The following is a 27,466-nucleotide window of genomic DNA, read 5'->3' as shown; positions in this document are numbered from 1 at the left end:
TTTCAAAAGACAAACCTGGGAGTTTAAATTCATAACTTTGCTAGACACTAAAAAATCTGGACTGAATAAAGATACTAGATTTATAGCTTATTACAACAAACTATAACCCACTAACAACCCCTCCCCTGGGTGCTTTTTTCCCCTTTCTTCCCTCTGACTGGAGGGGTATTAACAGGATACTTCACCTTGAAGGGTCCTTTGAAATGTGTGTGTTAATTACTTATGCTAAACTATCTATTCAAATCTTATATTTAGCAGAGACACTCTGAGGCCTGGTCTATGCTACAGACTTATGTTAGTACAACTACATCGTTCAGGGATGTGGAAAATCCATACTCCTAAGCAATGCAGCTACACCAACCTAATGCCTGGTGTAGACAGCACTATGTTGTTGGGAGGGCTTCTCCCATCAACATAGCTACCACCTCTCCAGGAGGTGGAGTACCTATACAGACAGGAGACCTCCTGTCAGCATAGGTAGCCTCTTCACTAAGTGCTGCAATAGTGCCACTGCAGCACTGTATGTGTAAACAAGCCCTCAGTTAGTTTTCCAGTCCTGAAGAAGAGCTGTGTGTAAACTGAAAAGCTGGACTCTCACCAAGAGAAGTTGGTCCAAAGAAAGATATTACCTCACCCACCTTGTCTCTGGGAAATCATCATCAGTTCACTTGCAGTTACATCTTATATGTGCCTTAAAAACGTACATCTACTACAAAGCTATTATACATAGTCTTCCCATTCTTTATGCCTGCCTTATTTTGGGAAGCAGAGGTAAAATCCACCTGTACAAAGGAAAACTACTTTCCCCCATTCCATTATCTGGTACATAACACTTGCATTTATTGAAAAAATACTGAGTCAAATCCACCTTAGCAGACAGCACTATCATTTGTATTCAGAACTCTGCATTGCAGGATTTTTTTTTAAATGTAACAGGCTTCAATGTCTGAAATTATTGTATGGAAGTAACTTGACCATGCATACTCACTTGTGTCATATCATGACTATTTTAAGTTCTAAAATCTATATTAAAGAAAAAAAGAAAAAAAAAAAAACTTTCTGCTGTTGACTCCTTGCACAACTTAGAATCACAAGAACAAGCCCGTTAGAAATAAATGCACTGAATCACCAACATTATGTCCATGAAAACTCGCTCTAAATCATTAGAAACATCAGAGAATGCAGACACTATTTAGCTACACATTGTGGAACGGATCTTCAAAAAGATCAGAAGGTTCTGTTTTCAATTCCATTTCAGCTCAGCTTTCCTGCAATGCAGACTCTGAGGCCTGTCAAAATTTTTCCAGGTAAAAATATATTATTAATACCCAACAATCAAAAAAAACTTTCATAAACAAAAAAAATTCAGTTCTCTAAAGCTGCAGAACCTGAACCTCCCTGGAGCTTACTTACAGCAGAGCTCAGAGGAGTATCATGACTACCAAATTAAAAAGAAACTTTCTGCTTCTAGTGGATTTAACTGGTATGGTATGTAGCTTTATGTTCATAAATCTCAAAATGGAAAGGTACAAGAGGGTCTATCAAGTTTCCTTTTAAAAATATATTTAGTGCATTTTGTAGTTTATATTCCTGTGAGAGACAAAGCAACTCATCTTTTGCCACATTTTTTCTGTCTAGATTTAGCACACAACCATAGTGACTTCTTATCTAATCCCATCTCAAAATTTGAGTGCAACCACACATGCAGCCTTCAGAACTTCCTGCTACGGACCACAAAGCCATACTCTACACTTCAGTAGCAAAAAGGTCTGATACATTGCTTTAAAAACATCAATTTTGAATTCTTACCTGTTACTCAATTCTCCTAATTACTTGTATGTTACTATAAATTCTTGAGCTTTCTGTTCCTCCTGCCAGAATCAATACTAAGTCAACTTCAGAAGAGGAGTTCCATCTGCAGATTTAAAAAAAAAAAAAAAAAAAGGATTTTATTTTGTAGCAGCAATTTATCAGAGACTGAAACATTACCTCCCTCCCCACAATAAATTTTAACAAAAGACCAATTTCCAAGCAAGGAATTTGTTTTCAGTAACTCAAAATTGGAATGGATAGCCATTTTACTCTGTGTGTTACTTAGGAAGAGCAAGCCAAATAACTGAATGAATTTTCATACAACTCAAACCCAAATCTGGGCCTGTCATCCACTTCAATATTCCCTTAGATAGGCAAGAAAACACAGAAAACCATGGCCTTGTTTAAGTTCTCTAAATGTGATAAAATACTTAGTATGTCCCTTGATCAGCAGATTTAAGCCACCATTGAACAAATTTGTCAAATAGAGATTAACCATTCTGACCCTTCAGATCTATGATCATAGGAAAATGGACTCTGAATTACAATAAATTAAACAGATGATGGAAAGACAATGGCTCAGAAGCACTGGATTCTACCACAGGAACATGTACCTTAACGTGGCAGCGGACAGTTTCAGATTGAGTTCATGTAATTAATGAAAATACAAAGGGAATGCTAACTACTTTATGTATCCCACCTTCCTTTTGTATTCTACAGTGTCCATCACCAAGATGCACTGATACAGTAGCTTTACCTTCTCTTATTCAGGGGATAGGAACTGACCTTTCTTCTATAAATCTCACTGAATATATTTTAAAACAAACACTTAAGGATAATGGGTGTAAGCAGACCTACCATTTTGATTTGGGTTTGCATATACACAGCACTGTCTCTCCCAGCTGCTCCATTCTTGTGAAAAAGCAAAAATGAGAGTGTCAAAGATAACTTCATATTCCAACACTTTACTTTGTTCACAAGAATGGAGCTTGGGGGGGGGGGGAGACGACACGACACGGACACGACGACGACAACGCCACAGCGGAAGAAGAAACAGGCCAAGAAGAGCAGAGTCAGAGAGAAAGTCAAATCCTAGGGTTTGTTAACAAGCCATCTAGATGAGAAATTCAAATTTTTGCAATGTTATAGCCCTCATTAGAGTGCTGAGATTTTTCATAATTCAGGAAACATTTGAAGTTTCATATAATGTTAAAATTTGAATTGAAACTCCTGATAATTCAAAATCAGAATAACTTTTGTAAGACAAATGTAGGAGGAAGTAGCACCACTTTGTAGCTTTATAGGTGGAGCTGTAAAGGATTTCAATACTTCCATTCTTAGCGAAAGAGTGACAGCCACTAAAATGGACACCACAATGATAATGAAAGTATTGTTTGAAGGCTCTGCTATCCTTTGATTGAGGGTCTGAGGTCAGCCAAAGAAAATTATCTCCTCTAGGCCCAACAAGTCTAACACCCTTGAAATGCAAAACAAGATCAAGTTGAACAATAAATGTTTGAAATCACCACATATCTGAAATGAAGATATGCCAATCAAATTGTCAAAAGCAATAAGTTTTCTGCCATTTACAGGACAGACTTAGAGGAGCCTTCAGTTCATATAGCACAAAACGTTCTATGAAATAGGTACTGTGATTGGAAAGAGTTTCTATTTGTATTAACATTTCCCCAAAGCCCTAAAGGTTGGCAGGTGGCCTTATGTTTGTATTTTCCATCTTCAAACACTTAAAACTCTACCAACAACTTTAGATCATTCTAATGCAGCATCAATTTAACACTGTTTTTCGTTTTGTTTTTAAATTCCCACATTTCTTTCATTTTTGGCCTTCTCACCACAACTGTCAGCTTCCCCAACCTTTTATTGAAATCCTACAAGAAACCAAGGTACCTTGATATTACAGTGATAGTGATACTATCTTAAGAACCTACATAGACAATATTTGAGAACTAGGACTCCCAGGTCATGAAGAATCTCTAAACTACCAATAGTATTTTCTAGTCTGATTTAATGTAGTGCGAAATCTGAGGAATACGTGGACTTTTGAAGCATTTTCTTAAACCAGCTGAATCATTTCATTTTGAAGACCACATTCAACTCAGAGACAATATCCTGGATTAAACACTGCACTCACACAGGATTTTCCAAGGTTGAAGTGCTTTGCAAATATCTAATTCATTTGCATGCATTAAATATCTAATCTTTGATAAAGGAAGGCTGCTTGGAAATGTGTTTGATTGGTTTGAAACAAGTAACGCCTGCCTGAATAGTTAATTGAGTTGACAGGTCTGATTTTAGGATAGGGATCTGCATGATTCATATGAGGGGTGGAGTGAGAAACTTCAGAAACCATCAGAATGGTCCAGACCTAGTGCAGTCCAAGACTGTGGGACGGATCTCTCTAAAGGCATTAATTGATAAAAGCTCCAAAATCCCATCAAAAGCTATGCTTGAAAAGTTAGGAAAATAGCAATGTGGAGTAAAACAAGGAAGCTTTTTAAGCCCTACACATTTCCAGTGCAAACCTCAATAGAACTGCAGTTGCAGCTATTAAGTTCACTATGGCAGAACAAAAATGAATCACCAGGCTGAAGAAAAAAATACAGGATACCAAGGCATCAGTTTTATTAGCCAATTCATAGTCTCTCTACCAGCATGACAAGCAAAGAGGAAAAACATCCATCCTTCTATATTACTCGTTCAAAATCAATGATTATTTTGTTAGTCAAACTTAGATTACCTTGTTTTATAACTGAATTTCACACTTGTTTTGACACATGAACCAGAATAATGAATGTATACTATATTTACCTGAGACTTTTACACATATTCCCCCATACAACTGAATGGGTCCTTTAAGTAAGTATATCAGAACTAAAAGGCATTATGACCACACCATACAGAATCTACTTTAAACTTTCCATCTGAGTTTACAAAAGGTTGGAACGTGTTTCAGTTTGGAACATATGCCCTGTCAGTAGTGATCTGTATTTCCCCTTTCTCACCTCTGAGGAAAGATTTCACAATATATCATGATTAACATATCATAGTCAAGCTATCAGCAGTCAAACCATTCCTGTGGTAAAATCATCTTAATAACAGATCTTAATCAATGAAGCTATGCTATTGCAGGCCTATAATTTGACACTGACTCACCACTTGTGGTCTGTTAATTTCTCTCCTCCTCCCAGGGGTGAGCCAACCAAGCCAGTCAATTATTGCTTGGTCTAAGAAGTAATTGCTTCCTAGCAGAAATTCACATACTCAAGAATGAAAAACAAGGTTACTTACCAGTAACTGACGTTCTTCGAGATGTGTTGCTCATGTCCATTCCACTATAGGTGTGTGTACGCCTCCGTGTACGGTTACCCAGAACTTTTTTCTCCATAGCAGATCCCATAGGGCCGGCTCCGGAGCCCCCTGGAGTCCCGTGCACATGCCGTGGTATATGAGGCGCTGTCGGGCCTCACGCCCCCTCAGTCCCTTCTTTCTGCCAACTCCAGCAGCAGGAACAGGGGCTGTGTTGTGGAATGGACATGAGCAACACATCTCGAAGAACATCAGTTACTGGTAAGTAACCTTGTTTTCTTCAAGTGATTGCTCATGTCCATTCCACTATAGGTGACTAACAAGCAATACCTTTGGAGGTGGGTTGCAGTTACCGATGAGCTGTCCTCAGCACGGCTCTGCTGAATCCCACGTCCTCTCTCACCTGCTGGACGATGGCGTAGTGGGACGTGAAGGTATGCACCGACAACCAGGTGGCGGTTTTGCAGATGTCCTGCAGGGGCACTCTCTCCAGTTAGGCTGTAGACGAGGTTTGAACTCTGGTTGAGTGTGCTGTGATGGTTCCCAGAAGCGGCACCTTCGCCTGCTCATAGCAGAACTTGATGCATGATGTAATCCACAAGGAGATGCACTGGGTGGAGACAGGTGAGCCTTTCATCCGGTCAGCCACTGCAACGAAGATCAGCGTCGATTTCCGGAACAGCTTTTTACACTCAATGTAGAAGGCCAGGGATCATCTCACGTCCAGCAAATGCCATTTCCCCTCCTCCTCCAAACCGTGCGGTTTGGGGAAAAACACGGGGAGAAAAATATCTTGATTACAATGAAATTGAGAAACCACCTTGGGCAGGAAGGCTGGATGCGGCCTCACCTGCACCTTATCTTTATAGAATACTGTATAAGGGGGCTCTGAGGTCAAGGCCCTAATCTCAGAGACCCTCCTAGCTACCTTCTATGAAAGCATGAGCAGAGGGTATGAAGCCATAGGTTCAAAGGGAGGCCCTCGTGAGTCTCGAGAGAACCAGGTTGAGATCCCAGGGAGGCACCGGGTCACGGATCTGCAGATACAGCCTCTCCACCCCCTTGAGGAACCTGACCAACACAGGATGGGAGAACAGGGATCTCCCCTCTGGCATCTGATGGAAGGCTGAAATGGCCACCAGGTGAACCTTCAGTGAGGCCAGCGCCAGACCATGGAGCTTTAGCTGGAGCAGGTACCCCAGGATCGCCTGCAGAGGCGAGAGGCTTGGCAGAATACCCCAGAACTCCACCCAAGAGGTAAACTATTTCCACTTAGCCCAATACATGACCTGTGTAGAAGGTTTCCAGCTGCTAAGCAGGACTTGTTGGACCTGCACCGAGCAGGCTCTCTCTCCCTCCGTCAGCCACAGAGCCTACAAGCCGTGAGGTGCAGGGAGTCCAGGCCCAGGTGCAACAGTTGACCGTGGTCCTGGGATAGAAGGTCGTGCCGCCTCGGGAGCTCCAGGGTTGGGGCGATCGAAAGGTCCAGCAGTATGCTGAACCAGTGCTGTCTCGGCCAAGCCAGAGCGATGAGTAAGAAGTTCGCCCTGTTCATCTTTATTTTCAGCAGGAACTTGGGTAGGAGTGGAATGGGCGGGAACGCATACATGAGGGCCCCCGTCCAGTCCATGAGGAACGCGTCAAATCAACCCAGTCTTATGAACCCGGAGCAAGCAGAACCTCGGACACTTCGTGTTCCAGGCCGACACAAATAGTCCCGTTGGGGAACGCCACACATCTGGAAGATCATAGCCACCACCTTAGGATGCAGCAACCAGGTGTGGCAGGGTAGAAACAACCTGCTGAGGCGATCCGCCTAGTCATTCCTCACTGTAAAAGGCAGTCAAGTGGAAATCGTGCCTCACGGCAAAGTTCCACAGAAGGATAGCTTCTGCGCAGAGGGCTGAAGAGCGCGTTCCCCGCTGCCTGTTTATGTAAAATACGGCTGCGGTGTTGTCTGTCAGCACCTGCACCACTCTGCCTGTCAGGAATTGGAGGAACACTTTGCACGCTAGGCAAATGGCCCTGAGCTCCTTCACATTGATGTGCAGGCGCCTCTCCTCCCCCGACCAGAACCCCTGAGTGCCTAGGTTGGTGCTGATGTGGGCTCCCCATTCCTCATCCGAGGCCTCGAAGATTAGGGTGACCAATGGGACCAGTTCCCTGAATGGGACACTGGTCATCACTGCTCTGGGAGTCCGCCACCAGTTCAGGGAGACTAAGACAGAAAGGGGAAACTGTGAGCACCCAGTCCAATAGGTGTTTGCTCGGCCTATATACCAAGGCCAACCATGCCTGAAGTGGTCTGAGCCTCTGGCAAGCTAGTCTCACTACATATGTGCAGGCCACCACGTGGCCTAACAGCTGTAGGCAGTGCCTGGCTGTTTTCGTCGGGCATCAGTGCAGATGGGAGATGATAGAGACCATTGCCTCGAAATATGGCTGAGGCAGGAAGACTCTGGACTGGGAAGTGTCCAGGGTGGCCCCAATTAATTCTATGCGTTGCACTGGGGTTAGCATGGATTTCTGCACATTTATGAGCAGTCCCAGCCTGCTGCACATGGAGCAAGTGAGGGTCATGCTCTCCTGCACTTGGGATCTGGACCTGCCCCTGATCAGCCAATCGTCTAGGTAAGGAAAAATTTGCACACCCTTTCATCTCAGGTAGGCAGCCACTACCGCCATGCACTTGGTGAACATCCTTGGAGCTGAAGACAGGCCAAAGGGTAGGGCTGTAAACTGGTAGTGGGAGCCAGCCACCATGAAACGGAGAAAACGTCTGTGGCTGGGGAGGACAGACACATGAAAGTATGTGTCCTTGAGGTTGAGGGCAGCATACCAGTCTCCTGGATCCAGGGAAGGGATTATGGAGGCTAGGGAGACCATGTGAAACCTGAGTCATTTGACATTTGTTTAGACGACCCGGGTCTAATATGGGTCTCAGACCGCCCTTCGCTTTGGGGATGAGGCAGTACCTCGAATAGAACCCCTTCCCCCTTCTGCCTTGAGGGACCCTTTCCACCGCTCCTATGTTGAAGAGGGTGTCTACCTCCTGCAAGAGGAGTTGCTCATGAGAGGGGGCCCTGAAGAGAGACGTAGGAGGAGGGTTGTTGGGGGAGGGAGTAGATGTAAACTGTAGGGCATAGCCCCTTGAGATTATCCCAAGGACCCAACGCTCCAAAGTGATCTTTGCCCATTCGGGATAGAAGGGTCTTAACCTGTTTAGGAAGGGGCGGGGTGGATCCAGGAGAGTAGTCAGGGTGCCACCTTCAGGCGCACCATCAAAGTTGTCTCCTCCTCTGGTTGCCCGACCTCCTGGGGGGGCCCTGCTGGGGAGCTGAGGACAAGTTGGAGGGCTGATTTCTCCTTTTAAACCCCTTATTCCTATCCCTATTTCTATAGGATTGAAAAGGCCTGGGCGGAGGCCTTAGTGGCTGCTGCTGCACCTGGGGTCATGACTGACGCCTGGAAAGTAGGGCGTGTACAGGCCCAGGGAGCAAAGCATAGCCCTGGAGTCCTTCAGACCATGCAACTTCGCATTGTTCTGGTCGGAGAATAGGGCCGACCCATCAAAGGGGAAGTCCTGTATAGATTGCTGCACCTCCTGGGACAGGCCCGAGGACTGTAGCCACGAGCACCTTCTCATACAGATGGAAAGGCTATGGCCCTGCCCTCCGAATCAGCGGCGTCACAGGACATCTGGAGCGCTGCCCTAGCTATCGTGGTTCCTTCCTCCACGATGGTGCTCAAGTCTGCAGCCTAGTCCTGGGGCAGGGCCTCAGCGATTGAAATAGATTGAAATATCTCCCTAGGAGGGCCTCATGGTTGGCAATCCTGAACTGCAGGCTTGCCGTGGAACAAACAGTCCAAACAAACAGTTTATCCCAAACAGTCCAGTTTTTTTATTGTCTTTGTTCTTGGGAATGTACCCTGGATGACCTTGCCTGTCTCGCTGGTTAGCCGCATCTATCACCAGGGTTCCCGGGGAGGGGTGAGTGAACAAGTACTCAAACCCTTCGGCCGAGACATAATATTTTTTCTCAGCCACCTTTGACAGAGGGGTAACTGAGGAAGGGGTTTGCCACAGGGCCTTTACGATCTTAAGGACCCTTTCGTGGAATAGGAGGGCCACTGTTGATGGGGCAGCAGCCTCTTTATTGTATTGGCAGTGGCTATCTTCGGCCTCTTCTAACTCCTTCACCTCCAGCCCCAAGTTGGAGGTCACCCTCTTCAGCAGCTCCTGGTGCGCCCTGAAATCCTCCAGTGGCGCCGAGTAATCCCGGGAGACTGCCTCATCCGGTGAGGAGGAAGAGGACTGCTGAGGCGCATCTTGCAGGTGCGCCCCCTCCTGGTGAAGGGTTGCACCCACTAAGGGTCCCTCCATGGGGTCTGACTCCTTGTCCGAGGAGTGGTGTCTGTGGGCCTTCTCCCGTGTCAGAGGCACGGACAGCACGCCCGATGACATAATGGATTGGGGCCCCAACCCCATCAGTATACCCCATGGAGCCCAATAAGGCTATTGTTGTAACCATTGTCCCTGGGGCCAACCCGGACCTGACTGTGTCACAGGCTGTGACGCTTTGTGGGGGTGTCAGCTCTTCCGACGACTGTCCCCCCGGGAGACCCCGAGTCACTGGACCAGCAGTGCCATGTATGTCCTCAGTCCCAGGCACCCTTCCATGCCAGGGACCGCCCTCTAGATGCCTTGAACCTGGAGAACAATGAGGACTGCCTACATCACCGCAAGCGGTGCCAACGAACGGAGGTGCGCTCTGAAGAGCTAGAGGCACTGGAGCGTTGTCTCAGTACCGATGATTTCCGCTACCGCTTGCCTTGCGGCACTGCAGACACCTTCGGTGACCAAGATCGGCACCACTCCAAACTCCTCGGTGCCGAGCTGGACTCAGGCAACCGGGTCCCACGTCATGGACTGCGTGGTGCCAGGTCCTCCAATGGCTACCAGGTTCTGCGCCGTCTAGGTACGGGCGAACTCCTCGATGCTGGGGATCTGGAATGGGAGCTGTCAGAGCGCCACCTGGCAGACCTCAATCGGTGCCGCCTCCTGGCATGCGCTACCTCCAGTGCCGGAGATCAACGTCAGCACCCAGAGGGAGACTCCATGTCCTGCGCCGGAGCAGGTCGGCTCAAAATGTCGACCTGAAGCGACTGCTGGGGGAGCAGCTCTGCACTACCCTCGGAGACAGTCTGGCGGGAGATCTTCCTCCTTGTACCAGGGATCTCCGCCGCCATTCAGGGGGACCCAACGCGGGTTTCCCCCGTGACACCAGCCCCTTCTCCCTCAGCAGGGGGGGGGGGGGCGGAAGTGGCGTGGGCAAAGCCAACAAGGCTCTTGCCACCTGAAAAGCCTCCAGTGTCAACGGTGTCAGCAGGGGCACTCCCCCACTCCCAGGAGTCGGGGGAGGCTCCCTGACCGGGATGCAGGCACAGAAAAAGACTCGACGGGCTGGGTCCGGTGCACCTCTGTACTCGACCCTGCCCATACCCACAGCGCAGGGGAGCGTCCGCGCTCCGCACGTTGCTTTTTGGTGCCGGCAATGTTGTGCGGAGCCGAGTCAAGACCGTTGCCGGCGGTGCGCTCTGCACCGAGGTCACACTCGGTGCAGAGGTGGAGCGGGCCAGCTTGGACGCCGGTGGAGCACTGCTTCCATCAATAGGGCTTTCAACTAGATCTCTCAGTCCTTCTGAGTCCTTGGTTTAAAAGCCCTGCACATCTTACATTTTTCTTTCCTGTGGGCTTCCCCCAAGCACTTAAGGCAGCGGTCGTGGGGGTCGCTGAGTGGGAAGACCTTCCCACAGGAGGCACACAGCTTGAAGCGCGGTGACCGGGGCACAGCCCGGCCACTCTAAGTCCCCGCAGGGACTTGCCTTATCTAATTACACTTAACAGCTACTTAACTAACTAAAACTAACTTAGAATATCAAACAAGTCCAAACAAGGGGAATAGTACTTGCTGCGAGCAAGGCTAGTTCCAGCAACCGTCACGGGCGGAAAGGAGGAACTGAGGGGGCGTAGGGCTGACAGCGCTTCATATACCGCGGCATGTGAGCGGGGCTCCAGAGGGCGCCGGAGCTGGCCCTATGGGATCTGCTAAGGGGAAAAAAGTTCTGGGTAACCATGTACAGAGGCGTGCACGCACCTATAGTGAAATGGACATGAGCAAGCACTCGAAGAAAAACCAAGCTTTTACAAATTGTTTTAAACATTGTTTAGCAAAAGATGAGGAAGGTGCATACAAATCAAACTTAGTTCTTTTGTCTACTGTATTTCACCCCTGCAATACTAATGCACTAGAGAACTACTATTGAAGAGAAATCAGAGTGATGCATTACCAAAGCAATGATAATAAAGCTCTCTCTCTCTCTCTTGAGAAGGAGATGAGACACTCTAGATAAAAGTCTCTGGATAAGATAACAGGCGTTAAAAATAGGAGTGACATCATGGAAGGGGTCTACTATAGATCACCAAATCAGGAAGAGGAGATGGATGAGGTATTTCTGCAACAAACAGAAATATCCAGATCACAAGAACTGGTGATAATGGGGGACTTTAACTATCCAGCTATCTGTTGGAAAAGTAATATGTGAAAACAAAAAATTTCTAGTACGTTCTTGTAATGTATTGGGGACAACTTTTTGTTTCAGAAAGTAGAGAAAGTAAGCAGAGGAACAGCCATTTGAGACTTGATTCTGACCCACTGGTAGTAAATCTGAAGGTGGAAGGCAATTTTGGTGAAAGTGAGCATGAAATGATATATTTTGTGATTCTAAGGAAAGGAAAGAGTAAGAGCAGCAGAATAAAGACAGTGGACTTCAAAAAAGCAGACTAGAACTGGTAGGTAAGGTACTACTGGAAGAAAATCTAAGGCAGTGGTTCTCAACCAAGGGTATGTGCACCCCTGGGGGTACGCAGAGATCTTCCGGCAGTACATCAACTCATCTAGATATCTGCCTACTTTTACAACAGGCTACATAAAAAGCACTAGTGAAGTCAGTACAAACTAAAATCTCCTACAGACTATTACTTGTTTATACTGCTCAATATTCTATACACTGAAATGTAAGTAAAATATTTATATTCCAATTCATGTATTTTATAATTATATGGTAAAAATAAGAAAGTAAGCAATTTTTCACTAACAGTATGCTGACACCTTTTATATTTTTATGTCTGATTTTGTAAGCAAGTAGTTTTTAACTGAGGTGAAACTTGGGTACATAAGATAAATCCGACTCCAGAAAGGGGTACAGTAGTCTGGAAAGGTTTAGTGCCACTGATCTAAGGTATAAAACAGTTCAGGAAAGCTAGAAGTTTCTCAAGGAGACACTATTAAAAGGCACAACTGCAAACTATCCTGATGAAAAGGAAAGATAGGAAGAATGGTAAGAGGCCAATATGGCTGCATCAGGAGCTCTTTAATGACTGAAATCAAAAAGGAATCCTACAGACAAAGGGAACGGACAAATTGCTAAGGAGGAGTTCAAAAGAATAGGGCAAGCTTGTAGAGACAAAATCAGAAAGGCCTAGTCACAAAATGAATTACACCTAGCAAGGAACATAAAAGATCTTTACATAAAACGTAATGTCACATCTTTCATGGTAAAATTAAAGAGAAAACGATTGCATCCCTCAAACTAACAGAACCACTCCACACCTCTGAGGGTAAATAACTGACTCTCCTCCACTATTCTGATCCCTTTGCAAATTACTTTCTTGCTTAAAGGCAAAAGACACTTTATTACTTTCCAGACACCTAGGCTATGCCCACACCAGACTTTTTAGGGAATTTCCAGGCTGTGGCAATCAGGAATAAAATCCAACTGTCTTCAGGGTCCCAGTCCAGAACATTCAACATAGGAGAACAGCCTCTCTTGTTATCCTCTGCCCTGTTCATGGTCCAGCCTGTATACTGTATAAAGCCATGGTCCTGTATGACAAATAGTATGCAATCATGTACACACAGACGCCAAGGCTGCTTTAATTTATTCCAAGAACCATATCAGACAGTGAAGCAGCTCAGAATCTTGAAAATGCACAGGTGGGTTAAAGCCATCTGAAAAGCACAGCATCTGGCCCTTGATTTATATTACCAACTCTGCCAGAAGTGACCTTGTCCAACCTCTTATCTCCCCAACTTTAAAATTAAGGAAATGATGCTCACCTGCATGCTAAGTTGGGGCCTTGCTCAGTAATAAGGTCTCAGGTGGTCACAGAATTAACACCAGCCAGTGGAGGAACTGAGCCCAGCACACTTACCTCTAGGCCAAGGAGAGGGAGTATGGCAGCTGCTGCTACTGCTGCTGCTCTATCATCTCCCTCTCCGGAATGTTAGTTCTGTGCCTGACAGCACATTCAATACAAATGACAAAGAGAGCTCTGTAGGGCTGAAGTATGATTAGTGCAGATGGAATCTGAGGTTTTGGCAGCAAGCATCTAGTGAGCTATACTGAGTATCTGCAAATAATTTTCAGAAGGCTATAACTTGGCCAAATCTGGGTGGATTTTTGGGAGGACAGTAGAAGGCATATCACTGACCGCAATATTTCCTTCTTTCCAAATTTCAAGCTCCTCCTCCAAACTCTGGATATACTAGATCTCTTCAAAGAAACTGCTGGGCAAAAATAATTAACACTGGCAAAATTATGTAACACCCCCCCCCCCCCCCCCGTCTCCTTCTCAAACAACTGAACTGTGTTTATTAAAACTTTCCAGAATAATTCAGCCCTAGGCAGAGTGTAGCCATAGAAACTTTTGTGGCAAATGGGTCAAGTTTAGCAAAAGTCATAAGCAACTGGAAATAAGGGATTATAACAAAATGTTAAAAGACCTAACTACAAGCATCCCTCTGACTATAAGAGTCACTCTCCACAATGCAATTCCCAGAGACTGCATACTCACTGCTCCCCTGAGTTACGCAGCATCGACTATACAAACCCTAAGAGACGGCAGTTCAAATACAGACATCAGGTGCAGGATGGTGATGGAGTATGTTTGTCTACTTCCAAAAGCAATGACAGAACAATCTTCAATGTGGCTATCTGTCTGTTGTATTCTGCACAACAATTGTGAAAGCAAGAGAGGCATGTTTCGGAGTGTCAGCCATGGGCCTTTCTGCAGATGATGCAGCGCTGGACAGACAACCAGTGTGACCCAAGGATGGTGCTGCATGCACTAGGCATGTAAACAGATGGGCCACAATGCAATTTGTCTTTCGTTTTACAGGCATTCTTAAGAGCTCCCACTGGATCTCTTATGCCAGCAGCCTCATTTCCCTGTCATGACAGATGTGTTCCTTTTTTTCCTCTGTCATCTTCAAATTTATCTTGGCACTCAAACACAGTATATTTTGTCATCCGCAGTCTTCTGATTCTTGACCTCTATATCACTTTTTGGCATAGAGATCAGTCAAACATTTTGCTGCTGTTGCTGGATCCTTGGTCAATCGTCTGATCTCTATGGGGCTAGCATTTCCAAAGTGGGGGCACTGAAATGTGGTAATGCTGAAATGAAAATTAAGATGGTTAACAGGTGTATTAATTACACTGGCCACCATCAAAATTCCAGGGAATGTGATAAAAGTAACGTTTTCAGTTTTTTTTGTTTTCATCCCCAAGGCACTTTGTTCTGGGATTTAAGATTGTAAAAAACAAACCCTCATGATTTCACTAATTTATTTTTGTTTCTTCAGGAAATGGGGGTGTTGGAAGGTGTGTGCACATATGGATTGGGGAGAGGTGGGGGAGTCTGTATACTGCAATGCAGAGGGACTAATACTGGGTAACTAAAACCAGGCTAAAAAACCTCTTGCTACTGAGGACTCCTGCTAAAGGAAAGGAAAGCCCAAACTGAGCAGGTGAAGAGAAATTTGCTCTAGAGTCACTTGGAGCTGGAGAGAGATAACGAGTTTCCACAATGGTGTGAGGAAAAGTTAGTCCTGCTTTGAGCAGGCGGTTGGACTAGATGACCTCCTGAGGGTCCCTTCCAACTCTATGATTCTATGAAATTAGCACAACCCCATAATATAATCACCAAGCTAGAGAAGTGATTTTATAGCGATTTTTCATGACTACCCCCGACATCCACACACACACATACAAGGACAAGTGGGGAAGAGGGGTATAAGAACTAAAACAATCTGTTGCCACTCTTAAGACTGCTTCCTTGAATTTGCTGATTTGACACATTGGGGGCTGAACAAAGCAAAGGTTCCAGTGCCTTTGCCTGAAGTTGCTTTAAAGCAAGCTGAATTCTAATACTTACGCCTTTGTTTCATGGATAATGAAATGTAACTGCAGTCAGGTAAGTGACCCAGTCAGGCTGCCCAGCAGAGGGAAACAGGCCAACTGGTACAAATTTATATTGCACATGCTAGGGCCATAGTGTTCATAATCCTACTTTGCCATTTTAAATATTTCTGTGGTTTAGTAACTTTTTAAATTTATCTGCACTTGTCTGCCATTTTCAGTCTAGTGACATCATGGCTCAGCCAACCACTGAGCACTGCATTCTGGGTAATTATGCTATTAGTTTGAGTTAGGGAAGGAGCTGACACATCTGCTCCAGCAATGGAGTAGAGGGAATTTTCACCTTCATTGAGAATGCATCCACCTATCTCACAACAGTGGCAAAGTTCATACTGAACTAATTTTCTGGGTAGCACCCAAATATGCAAACAAAGCTTAAAGTAATTAAAAATAAACAAACAGCAATGCACCTTGAACAGAGATTCCTTCATCTCTGGAGTTGTCATCCTCCAAAACTTGCTTGGCTGTTGTCTCACTGCAATCTCCAAATATTCTGATTCAGAAAAAAGGTCTTCGAATACTGGTACAGTCTCTAAAATATCCTGCTCAGCACTCCAATTCTCAACAAGGACCTCACTGGTGGTGATGTCCTTCTGATCGCTCAACAGTATGTTGCCTGGCACATTAATGCTCTCCGGAATTAACTCAGGTTCTGTATATCCCCAAATGCCAAGAATGCAATCAAGTTCATCATAAAAGCAGGTTTTCCTGTCTGTCCCAGAGTAATTGTTGGCCTCTTTTACCTTTTCCAATTTTTTCCAGAGCAAAATGTTTGGACACCCAGTTATAGACTAGGATACTTCTGCAAATAGAAAACTTTACTCCAGATCAGTGCAATACCAAAAAAAAAAAAAAAAAAAAAAAAAAAAAAAAATCAACCAAAGAAGCTGCCCAAAAAACAAAAGAACCAGTGCAAGACAGCAGCAAGACAACTAACAGCACAAGAGCAGTTGCAAACACCAGTGCCTCCTCTCTGCACTGACAATGCACCAGTTGAGACTCTCGCAGCACTGGATAACGCAGTGCTAAGGAACATAGGAATTGCAATGCAAAAGCAGACCAAAAGGTTCCTCTAGTCTAGGCCACTGTCCTGACTGAGATCAGTAGGTGTAGGAAATGAAAAGGACAGTCATGGAATAATTAACCCATAAAGGAAGTTCCTTTTTAAACCATCCTTTAAATTATATCCCATTCTTCTTCTTATCTAATATGACTAGATGTTTTTTGTCCATAAATTTTTTTTTAAATCTAGTCTTTTTTTAAATCCTAAACAGCTCTGGAACTTAATGATATCTTTTATCAGTGTCCTCCACAGGCTAATAATGCATTGTGTAAAAAATAAAAATAAAAACAAAAACTAATTTGTTTCAAAGTTGCTGCCTTTTGATTTCCTTGAAGGTCTCTTTGTTCTTCTATTATAAGGAAAGCCAAACAGGACACAATTCACCTTGCTGTGCCATTAGTTACTTTGCATATTTCAATCCCCTCTAATTCATTTCTTCTCTAAACCTCTCAATCTTTTCAATTTCTCATCATATGGAAGTTTTTTCCATGCCAATAATTCCTTGTCAACCATCTCAGAACTCCCTTTTGAAACAGGGTGACACTAGAATTTAACATAGTATTCCAGATAAGGGCATACCGCTGATTTATATAATGGTTTTTATAATATTTTCAGTATTTTCCTTTCAGCCCCTTATGCATCTCAACAGTGTGATTTTTACAACCACTGCTGAGCATTTGGCATAGGTTTTCACTGAACTGTTTAGAAGAACACAAAGATTATTTTCCTGAGTGGTTCGAGTTCATTTAGAACCCAGTAACATGTAAGAGCAGTTTATTATCTTACATATGTTAATACTCAATGTCCTCTGTCTTTTTCATGCCCAATCCCCTAGCTTTGTTAGGACCCTCTGAAGTTCCAGTCTTCTCTAGTCTTGATTATAGTAAGTGTTCATCACTTGCAAGTTTTTCTCTATCTCATCTTTCATCCATTTTTCCAAATAAATGGATTAACATATACAACAATATCTGGTCCTGTACCTATCTGGCTCAGAGCAAGTGCAAGCCACACAGTGGTTCAATTGTCTGTACACTCTGTTGGAAGCAATTTTTGCGTGAACACTTGGTGTATTGTAAGCATGCTTAGGGGCCCATCCCGTGGTTAGCATGCCAAATTTCTCTCACACAAACAAGGCTTTAGCTGTTGTGTACTCATGTTCCCACTTTCAGGAAATGCTACAAACAAATACAAACACCATATTGGTCAACATGACAGTGTTAATCTGAATTTTCTGTAGAAAAGCCACAAAGAAAATCACAACTACTTTCCTTGCAATCAAGTATGTAAAGCAGTTCACAGGTAAAGAGAAGAAGTGCAAGGCTAAAGGAGGGCAATGAAGAGGAAATAGCCCAATGACATGGGCAAACATGACTACTGTTGTATTCCAAATGTCAATGAGGAAAAAACTTCAGCAGCCAAAACAAAGCTTGAAAATAGAGGTCCGAACTGGTAGTGTAAATAAAACTTTAAGCATCGCCATAAGTATTAACACTGAATTAAAAACATATTGGCTTAATCATCAGAAACCAAGGTCTGCAGCAGAGCCAGCCTCTGGGCAACATAACAAGCACAGCTGGCCTATAGTAGGTCGCCTGACAGGATACACCATCTGATTGATGGGAAGAGTCAGCAGACCAGCTCTTAACCCCAGCAGTGGCTGCAGTTCAGTGGCTGTTCAAAGCATTTGCCTATAGCTGCATTGCCCTTCCTTGGCCACAGCCTTGCCTTACTCCAGGTAACCCAGCTCTAACCAAAAGACCTGACTCCTTCTCTAACCACTAGGCACAACCACCCACATCCCAGTATCTGACAAATAGCCCTGTGGTTACTTATATATGGGCTTGCTATCACACAAACTGACACATTACATCACTGTCATCCTTTAAATGCTAGTCCTTTGGTTTATTCTTCTCCAGTTATTATTCTTATATGCATAGAAATCCTCCATAAAAAACAATCCATGGAGCAAAAATTTGCCCTGACTCTCACACCAGACTACCCAAATGAAAAAGAACTCAAACTATAAAATTATACTTGTAATAACAAAACCTCAATACCTCTACGAACACTTAAGCTCTCAAGACTGATGACAAGGCTAAATGATATACTGTTGCCCCTTTTTGATCTTAGCAGTAGTCAAAGGTCAGAACCCTGGGGATGTTCCAGTTCTAGGTAGAAATTCATGGAGCCTGGTATTTTCTTCGATGCAATCTTTTATTTATTTACAAGGAAAGCAGCACAAATGAAAGAGGAACTAAGAACAAAAGGAACAGTTTTAGTTTACAGCACCAAGCCTCTTTAGCCTAAAGACCCCAAAGCTCTATCCTTTTTGCAAGGTTTCACTGTATTTTGAGGTTACTGCTTGGCTTTCTTACTTTTTGCCTCTGCCTCTCTTTCAGTTTTTGGTCTCTTCTGCCTTCCCACACACAAACACACACACCCCTACCAAAATCAATACTCAGCCAAAATACTCCTGGATGGATTCACACATTTCTTTTGTCTAATGTGAAGGGCTTATGCTTAGTTATAATTAACTGATAGGTGACTATCAATTTCAATGGGTTTTTTACTCAAACCACAACAAGGTTTTGCTCAATACAGTTTGTTGGGTTTTGATTTTTAAACTCAAAACATATTTATTCATAATTAGTTTGGACAGGTTCCATAAGACGGTACTTATTTGTCAGTGCAACTAGATAATGCAATCATTACCCAACTACGAGAGCCCACTGGAGAAGACAAATGCAACAGTACTTGTAGAACAATCCTTTCTGGACATTTTCTTTCTTCATGAACTATGTTATCCCTTTACATCACATAAGTGATATACTGTTACCTGAATGGCAAATTCTTACAATGGAACTAGTTGACTTGTGTAAACAAAAAAACCCACCTATTTGTTGCTCCCTTTCCACTTATATCCATCTACCTTTCTGCCTTTAGACAGTGTTCCCTGACAGGATAGGAATGTCAATTCCTGAATGTCCAGAAAGCACCCAATATATCATCATGGATGCCACCATAAGAAGTGGTAAATAAAAATAATAGTCATCAGTAGTTCTAGGTTAGTTTTTCATTAATTATTATATAGTTCTTTGCACACACTGGACATATTTAGTCCTTCAAGACCTGTGGAAACAGCTTCACAGTTTTCCACCTTTGGGACTAAAGCAAGGATATCCCCTGGCTTCCTCATTATAGTCCTGATAGAAAGGAAAATAGCAAGTAGTTTACCGTGACACGCTAAGAGGAACCCAATCCGGAGCAAGACAGCTTGCCAGAGAGCCAATCAAACCCTCAAAGGAGAAAAACAAGAAACAAAACAGAGGGACAATAACTCAGCCCCGAGAAGGCAGCAACTCCATGTCAGGTTTGCCTCCTCAGCTTCAGAGGTCATCAGCTTCCCTTGGACAACTATTCCTCTCTCACCTGTTCCAGGTTTCCCCAGTGTGACTGGAGAAAGACAAGTGGTTTATCTCATAGGGAGAAAAGAAAATACCAGCAAGAAGAAGGTAAGGATGTGTGGGGTATGGAAACAAATCCTTTCCCCACTGAAATCCACATAAGTTGTGTCCTTCAGTGGGGCCAAGATATAAGCTTGAAGAGAGTCGGATAAGGATCTAGGAATCAAAGGGCTACCTATTTTGGAACTCTCCAGCTTGTCAGCTGCTTGCATTTGACTGGTGGGGTTGCCAGTGGAAGGCGTGTCCCCCATTCTCACTCACCATTTTAGGGACTCTGTGGCCCCCATTGTCCTTTGTGACACACTGCACCCCCCATGTGCATCCTTATGGTGTGATTGTGTATCATTCATGTTACCCTTCTGGTGTAATTGTGCATTGTTTCATGCAAAGTATGTCATGTAAGATGTGTTTGGAATGCTCATGGCATATTGAACCTTATTGTTATAGTGATAGGTTTGTTCCCATGTCATATGTAATATTCCCAAACATGTCTCATGACTTGAGACAGATCCAGGCAAAAAAACTCACCCAGTGCAAAGAGGCAGTTCACACCCCACTAAGGCATGCATAAACAAACCAGCTCTTTCAGGAACAATGGACTAGCCTAAGCATTAATAAGGGAATACTCATTACTCAAGTGGAGGAAGCCAAACAGGACATTGTCTGTCACCTGACCCTGAAAGAGGGGTGAGAGGCCCTAGAGGGGGGCGAAGGAACATGTTAAAGAGGAGATATTTTGCAATCTTGCTCTCTCTCTTCCACTCCACCTACAAACATCATCAAGCAAGTGAAGCATTGACCAGAGAGAGAGAGGACCTAGTTGGAGGCCAACCAACCAGCCTGTGGTAGAGAATCATCTAAGACTGTAAGGTTGCTGAAAGTATTAAGCTTAGTTTAGAATGTGATTTGCCTTTTATTTACTTTTGATCAAATCTGACCTGCTTTCCTCTGACTTATAATTACTTAAAAATCTTTCTGTATTTAATAAATGTGTATGTTTTATCTAAAGCGGCGCATGTGGTTTAGTGTGTGTTAGAGACTTCATTTACAGTGACACAGCTGGTGCATATCAATTTATTTGATAACTGATCATGAGTTTGCATTGTTCAGTGGGCAACACTGAACATTGCAAGACAGAAGTTCCTAGGGCTGCACCTGGGACTGGGAGTGTTTGCTGGAGTCATTTTATTGCATAAGCCCATGAGTGGCTGGCCAGAAGCACTCACTGAGTTGAGGGCCACTTGCTTGCAGAAGGCTGTGCATGGGCTGACCCAGGAGTGGGGGTTTACACAGCAGAGCAAGTGCAAGATGGGCTCCAAGAGTAAGGGATTGGGGTGACACAGCTATACACCAATCCAGACTGCAGAGGGTAATGTCACACCCTTATCCAAGTCAATAGCAGTTACATCAAATAAAGTTATTTCTGCCTCTTTCAAGCTGGTGATAGATATCAGTGTAGGCTGTGCTAACAGCATAGGGACAGTAGAGTGAGGGCAGCCAAGGAGCTGTCAGTCAGGGTGTCCACTGTGTGATCTTTGTGGATGTGCACATGTGCAGAAGGGACTTCTGGCCTGAGGAATGCAGGTCGCAAAGTCCTATTGTGGTTATAATTTATGTTCCGTGTTTTTGGTTTTTATTTGTAAAACAAAATTGTGGGAATTTTTCAGTATTTATTTTCCAAACATTATAACCAGGATGAAATCAAGTTTAAAAAAATAATTAAAAAAAAAAAAAAATCGGGAGAAAAAAAAAAAAAAACCTTTAGTATACACGTTTACTACAATATAATTGAACCTTTTTTTAAAATGTACATAGGTATTTGTTTCTTTGTAAGCTAGTAATTTTTCCAGAAATCCTGGTTTGCATATTCTTGTGTAATTTTCTTCAAAGTATCCTCACTCATGTTGAGCCTCTTGCGGTCTTGGAGGTAGTGCAACTTTGAAAATAAGCGCTCTGCAACAGATCCATGGGGTACACTCAAAGCTCACCCGTGCCACTTTGCTGAAGTTGGAAAGTGGGTCTTGATTATTCCAAAAGCCAGCACATCCAATTTCACATTGTCAGAGTTAGGTTTGTTCAGTTAGTAGTAAATTCTCCTTTCAGATTTGAAATTTCATCTTTAGTGGCAAATGGTTGAAACGTCTGGTATAACGGTCAGAGTCTACTGCAAAATTCACCTTTAGGAAGGGGTTCAACATATGGATGACATTCCAGAAAAAAAACTTTTGCACCAAACACTTTGGGGTTCAGATAACAGGCCATGGCTGTCTCCTATTTCTCACTGACCTTTGTGTTGAAGGTTCTGAATGTTTTTTTGGTGTTCCAGGGTCAGAAAGATTTCGAGAAACAGCTGAGTTTCTGCAGCTTTTGCGTTCAATTCATCTGAGATTTTGGTTGTCAGGATCTGTTAAACGTCTGAATTGGTAAACCTGTTGGCAGAAGTCAGAAAAAAAATCCAGGGTTTTCTGTGTCACACAGTGATTCCAAGTTTTCAACAATTAACATTACTTTGGTGAGCAGAATCTGGCAGTCATTTTGGTTATTGGCCAGTCTCTTCAGATTTTCTGTTTTAGAACCAAACAACTCAGGATAATCTAGGAGACACATTAGCACAGTCCACTCATTATTTACATGACAGGCAACAAAGTACAAGCTCATCCACCGATGTGACACAACAGGGGTATGTAATCAGCAGTCAGCTCTGCACCCATCTCGCACTGTGCAAAACAAAGCGTTCAACTTGTTTGCATGCTTGAAAACAGCCCTGAATCCAATGATGCAAGATTTCATGTCTTATTTCTTCTGCAGCAGTAGCTGCTGACCACACAACGTTAATCAGATAAGCAGGATAGATTACACATAGAGGCTCCCGTTTCTGATTGAATTTAATCTCCCGTGCACTTACCCATGTAGGAAGCAGAATCTGTGTTAGTTGTGGCCACATTTTCCCAAGTTAGCTGGCATGTCTCAAATACATCAGTTATTGCTGCGTCGACAAAACAGCTGTCAGCAGAGGGGATGAATGTCACAATGGCACAAAACATGTGGGTTTATTCACTGTGAAATCAAAAAACGAAAACAAAAGGCCAAGAATCAGACAGTCCAAAGCATCAAGAGACTCGTCAAAAATCAGATTAGACACCACATTTCCATCAATTCACTCCATCAGTTGAGGTACTAAAGCACCATCATTTTCTTTCAGATACTTATGAGTGAGGCTGTCTGCATTAGGAAGGATTTTTGCTGCTGGACAGTATTGTCGCACAATGTCAGCAATAGGCCCCTCTGCAATTAACAGTGGTTTTCCAGCAAAACAAAGAGCACTTGACACAGTCGTGCTTTGTCCTCTTTCACTGAAGCCCTGGTGAAAGCTCCTGATATTGACTGTTTATCTTGAAGCTCACTGTCTTCTTTAGGCTTCTTGTGTCGCTTGCTTTCAACATGCTCCTTTATTCTGTCATCGGGAGCACTAACCTCAATGCTGCACTACTTGTAGTGCAATGCATCCTCTTCACTTTCATCCTTACTTTTCTTGAAAATATTAAGCATTGATATTCTTGTTGGTATTCAAGCATAGATTTGTGTTTTCGTCCCATGTTTACCTTATCTATGGAGGATTGATTAGTATGACACTGAATTGAAACGAACAGATGCAGAGAAATAGGCAGGCAGTGTCTCCTTGTGAGCCGATCACAGCGCAATATTAATATTGTTTATTTTCTAATCTCCACCATGTGTGTTCTGTGTTTTACACTGCAGAGCTGCTTCAGTCTCAGGGCTGCAGGACACAATCGCGTACACCGCTAGTGTAACAAAAATAAGAACCCCTCAAAAGTATTGACTGGATTGGTAAAAATTGGTATAAATCAGTAAAAATCAAATTATTTTTATTAAAAAAGGACTGAATTTATCAGTGAAGATTGGGAAACAAACCAAAAACCAAAAACGCAGAACACTAATTATGATTCATGGGAAGAGTACTAGTCTTACTCTGCCCAGCAACAGTTCTGTGTGCAGCAAGAGTTACTAGTTTACCCAGTAACTGTTCCTGATTTGTTAACCTGTTTCTCTGTATTGATTGGTCAATTGTTTATGGATGGATGGATATAGATTTTACACACACACACACACACACACACACACACACACACAGCATACTGTTATCAGTTCTTGGTGAATTATCTGGCTGGGTAGGGAGTTATCTGCTAGCTATGTTGCCACACTGATTCTGGCTGACCAACAGAACTCCTGTGTTTATGATTTCATTTCTGCAATTAAGTTTATTGTTTAAATGCTTACCAAAGACATTGGAATTTAGATATTAGCCAGGGCAGGGTAGCAGGAGGAACCCACAAAGGAGCGCTATTGCCCGGGAAGGGAAAGGCTTAGCAGTGCCCAACAGTCAGAGCACAATATTTTATACAAGTAACAAGACTTCTCTCTCAGATTCCATGATAGTATGTCCATTCAAACCATCACCCCCCCCTAAAACGCAGCATGAAGCAAAAAGGGAACTTAAGGATCCGTGTCGTAGTCTTTCCAGATTGCTTTGTAACAAGAATTTTGACTATGTTCAGGGTCCTTGGTTCTAAATGTTTGCCTCTCTGCTCAGTTAATGGTCCCTGACAGCTCCATCCATTATAAATATATTCTTTTTAAAGCATCATGTCTCAAACACTTCAAGAGAGTACACGCCCTTATATAAGTTAAGATATATTAAAGTAGATAATACTACAACTAATACTAGCACTATTTACATGGCAATAATTCACACAGAAGACAAACAACAAATAGGGAAGAAGAGGATAGTTGGTAAAGGAGATATGCAAAAAAAAAAAAAGGTGAGGGGGTAGACTAGTGTACTAGAAGCAGGTATTATTCTCGGTACAAAAGCACTGTGTGTAACCACCATAACAGTTTCATTACAAAAAAAATGTAAGTACGTGTTTAAAACAATTAGAAACTACCTCTCCTACTCTCAAAGAAGATGTGTGTAATTTAATATGACTTGTCAACACCACCTTTATCACTCTCTTCTTTGTCTCATCTACTGAGAGAATGATCCAATGCCCAGAGAAGTAAATGGGAGATTTTTCATCGACTTCAGTGGACACTGGATCAGGTGCATAGGCCCCAATCCTGCAAACACATACATACCAATCTTTAAGCATGAGTTGTCCCACTCATTCTATAGGACTACTCACACGATCAAAGTCAATCACATGTGTTTGCATGATTAGGGCTTTACATTGTAAGTTCTTTCTGGTACAGACAACATCTCTTACTATGCTGTCCCAATCCTGCCATTAGAGCCATACAGATGAATCCTTGCACCCATGTGGAGTTCTACTGACTTCAGTGGGACTCTACAGAAGCATAAGGGACCACATACTTAGATCAGTTTACAAGATCAGAGCCTTCCATTTGTACAGCTGTGACATTACCCAGGGTACAATCTGAACTCTTGAACAGTTGTGTCCCTTCAATTCTCAAATCTGGGATGCCTCTAACACTGCTTCGCTGTGAGAGCAACCACTCCTGTTTTGTTCATACACAGCCTCCAGCATGTAAATCACTCCTAATTATATTGTACGAGTGCTATAGCCAGCCATGCATGAATTACATTGCAGGGCAACATATGCAAACTCGCAGTTCCAGACTTTCCCCCAAAAAATGTCTGTCTTGTACTGCCCAGCACCCTCCTGGACAATACAAGCTTACATAAAGTCCAATCAATCATTAATAGAAAGTGATATGCACAAATCTTGTTAACCCAAACAAAATTTCCCAGAACACTTCAATCCAAACACACTGGTTTAGACAAAACAAGTTTATTAACTACAGAAAGACAGATTTTAGGTGATTACAAATAATGAGATATAAAAGTCAGAATTGGTTACAAACAAAAAAAGGGAACACAGAACTAATATCTAACTTAACAAGCTAAATGAATTCAAAGCAAAGGTTTCTCTCACCACATACTTCAGCAGTCTTACTGGCTGGATTTCTTTCAGCCAGGACCCCTCCTCCAGCTCAGTGTTAATTTCCTTCTCCTTCGGTGTCATTGATGCCATGGGCAGAGAAAAAGAAAGAAGTATTTTGGGGGCATCTGTTCCACTTTCTTATAGTTCTCTTTCTTTGAAAATCATCTCCAGCTGAGGTACAGGAGACAGAAAGTCTGGAGATTGGAAACTCAAGCTGCTGCTTTGCCAAAATGTAGATTTCTCACTCACACCCTTTTTCCTGCCAAAGAACAGCCACTTAACGAGGTGATAGTCTATTTGATTTTGTTGACACCTGGTTGAGGCATCAGTTTGCCTTTGTCTCTGAGGAATTGGTTTGTGCCTGCTTTTCTAAACTTGGAACATGTCTCAGTAATGTCACACAGTAGAATCTTAACTTTACATACATTACCACACATTTTACCAGGACAATAATGATCAGCAAATTATGAGTTTCACAGGATTCCTCATAAGGCATGCTTTGTACAAAATCCATTATAATTGTGTACAAAGGGTGAACATAGGGATACAGACTGTCACATACAGCACCTCGCACAAGGTGCCCCACAATCCTGCTTGAGGACTTTGTTGTTCATATTGCAACAGTGCTTAAAGGACCACATCTTTACTCAGTAATCAAACCACGGAAGGATTCTCAATTTGTAGATACTGTACACAGAAGTACTTTCTTGCTTAGAAGCACTGTGCACATAAACATATTACAACATAATAAGGGAGGTGGGAAATGAAGAGTAACAGATAAATCCCTCCTATAACTCAAACATACCAAGCAAAAACCTCTATAATAAAAACTAATAGGCAGTCCAGAAATTTGTCTGTCATCAAACAAAAACAATTCAAAACTCCCCCCAAGGCCTTGCCCATTCCAGGGTTTTAGTCAAAGATTTCCCATGATTGCACCTTCACCAGTGGGAACAATGTTGGAATCCACAGAGTACAATCCACTGATATTTTTAACACAGCCATAGTCACATCTACTCTGAGCAAAGTTAAAAAGCAATCTAGAACTGTCTAAATAGTGGATCCTATCACTGCTACAGCTAATGGAGTGGCAACTCCATTCCACCCCCATGGGGGATGGCCCAGGCCTGGAGGCTGAACAAAATTAGAGATAAATGAGGTGGGAGAAGGAGTGAGGCTCAGGGCAGAGCAAGGCTGGAAGCATGGCACTCTTCCCCTCCCCCCCCCCCCCCCCAAAGTACCCTCTGAATGTTCCTCCACACTCCCCTATGGGAGCACACCCCACAGTTTGGGGACCACTGCTTTAAAATATCTTTTTAAGAACACAGAAGTGAAACTGACAAACAACATTAAGTAGACTCTCGACAGCTAATGAACAGGAGCAGCAAACTGGAGTTTTGTGAGGGAGTTCTCCAGGTGAAGGAGGAGCAACCGGTGACTTTTGGGGTGCATTGGTTGTTTGCTGCACGCTTGCTGCTAAAAATGTGCCTACT

The 27,466-nt window shown here is 43.3% G+C and overlaps 1 protein-coding gene across 11 annotated transcripts in view; it reads right to left on the bottom strand.

The window, feature by feature from the left end:
• SIPA1L1 (signal induced proliferation associated 1 like 1) overlaps positions 1–27,466 on the bottom strand; it is a 394,920-nt gene that overhangs the window by 346,956 nt on the left and 20,498 nt on the right. For 6 of the 11 annotated variants that reach the window (XM_067557840.1, XM_067557837.1, XM_067557846.1 and 3 more), the window contains 3 exons: positions 22,895–23,046; positions 22,276–22,418; positions 1,810–1,915 (listed from right to left, as the gene is read on the bottom strand). The gene's annotated coding sequence lies outside the window, so the exon portion shown is untranslated. The remainder of the gene's footprint in view (positions 1–1,809; positions 1,916–22,275; positions 22,419–22,894; positions 23,047–27,466) is intronic. The other 5 variants (XM_067557845.1, XM_067557839.1, XM_067557838.1 and 2 more) reach the window with 2 other exon arrangements.

Source organism: Emydura macquarii, unplaced genomic scaffold (assembly GCF_026122565.2).
Source record: "Emydura macquarii macquarii isolate MOO-44397 ecotype Brisbane River unplaced genomic scaffold, CSIRO-AGI_Emac_v2 contig_1876, whole genome shotgun sequence".
In the NCBI taxonomy this organism is placed as follows: domain Eukaryota; kingdom Metazoa; phylum Chordata; order Testudines; family Chelidae; genus Emydura; species Emydura macquarii.
The sequence above is the reverse complement of the archived record's forward strand: the minus strand, read 5'-3'. Positions and strand labels throughout refer to the sequence as shown.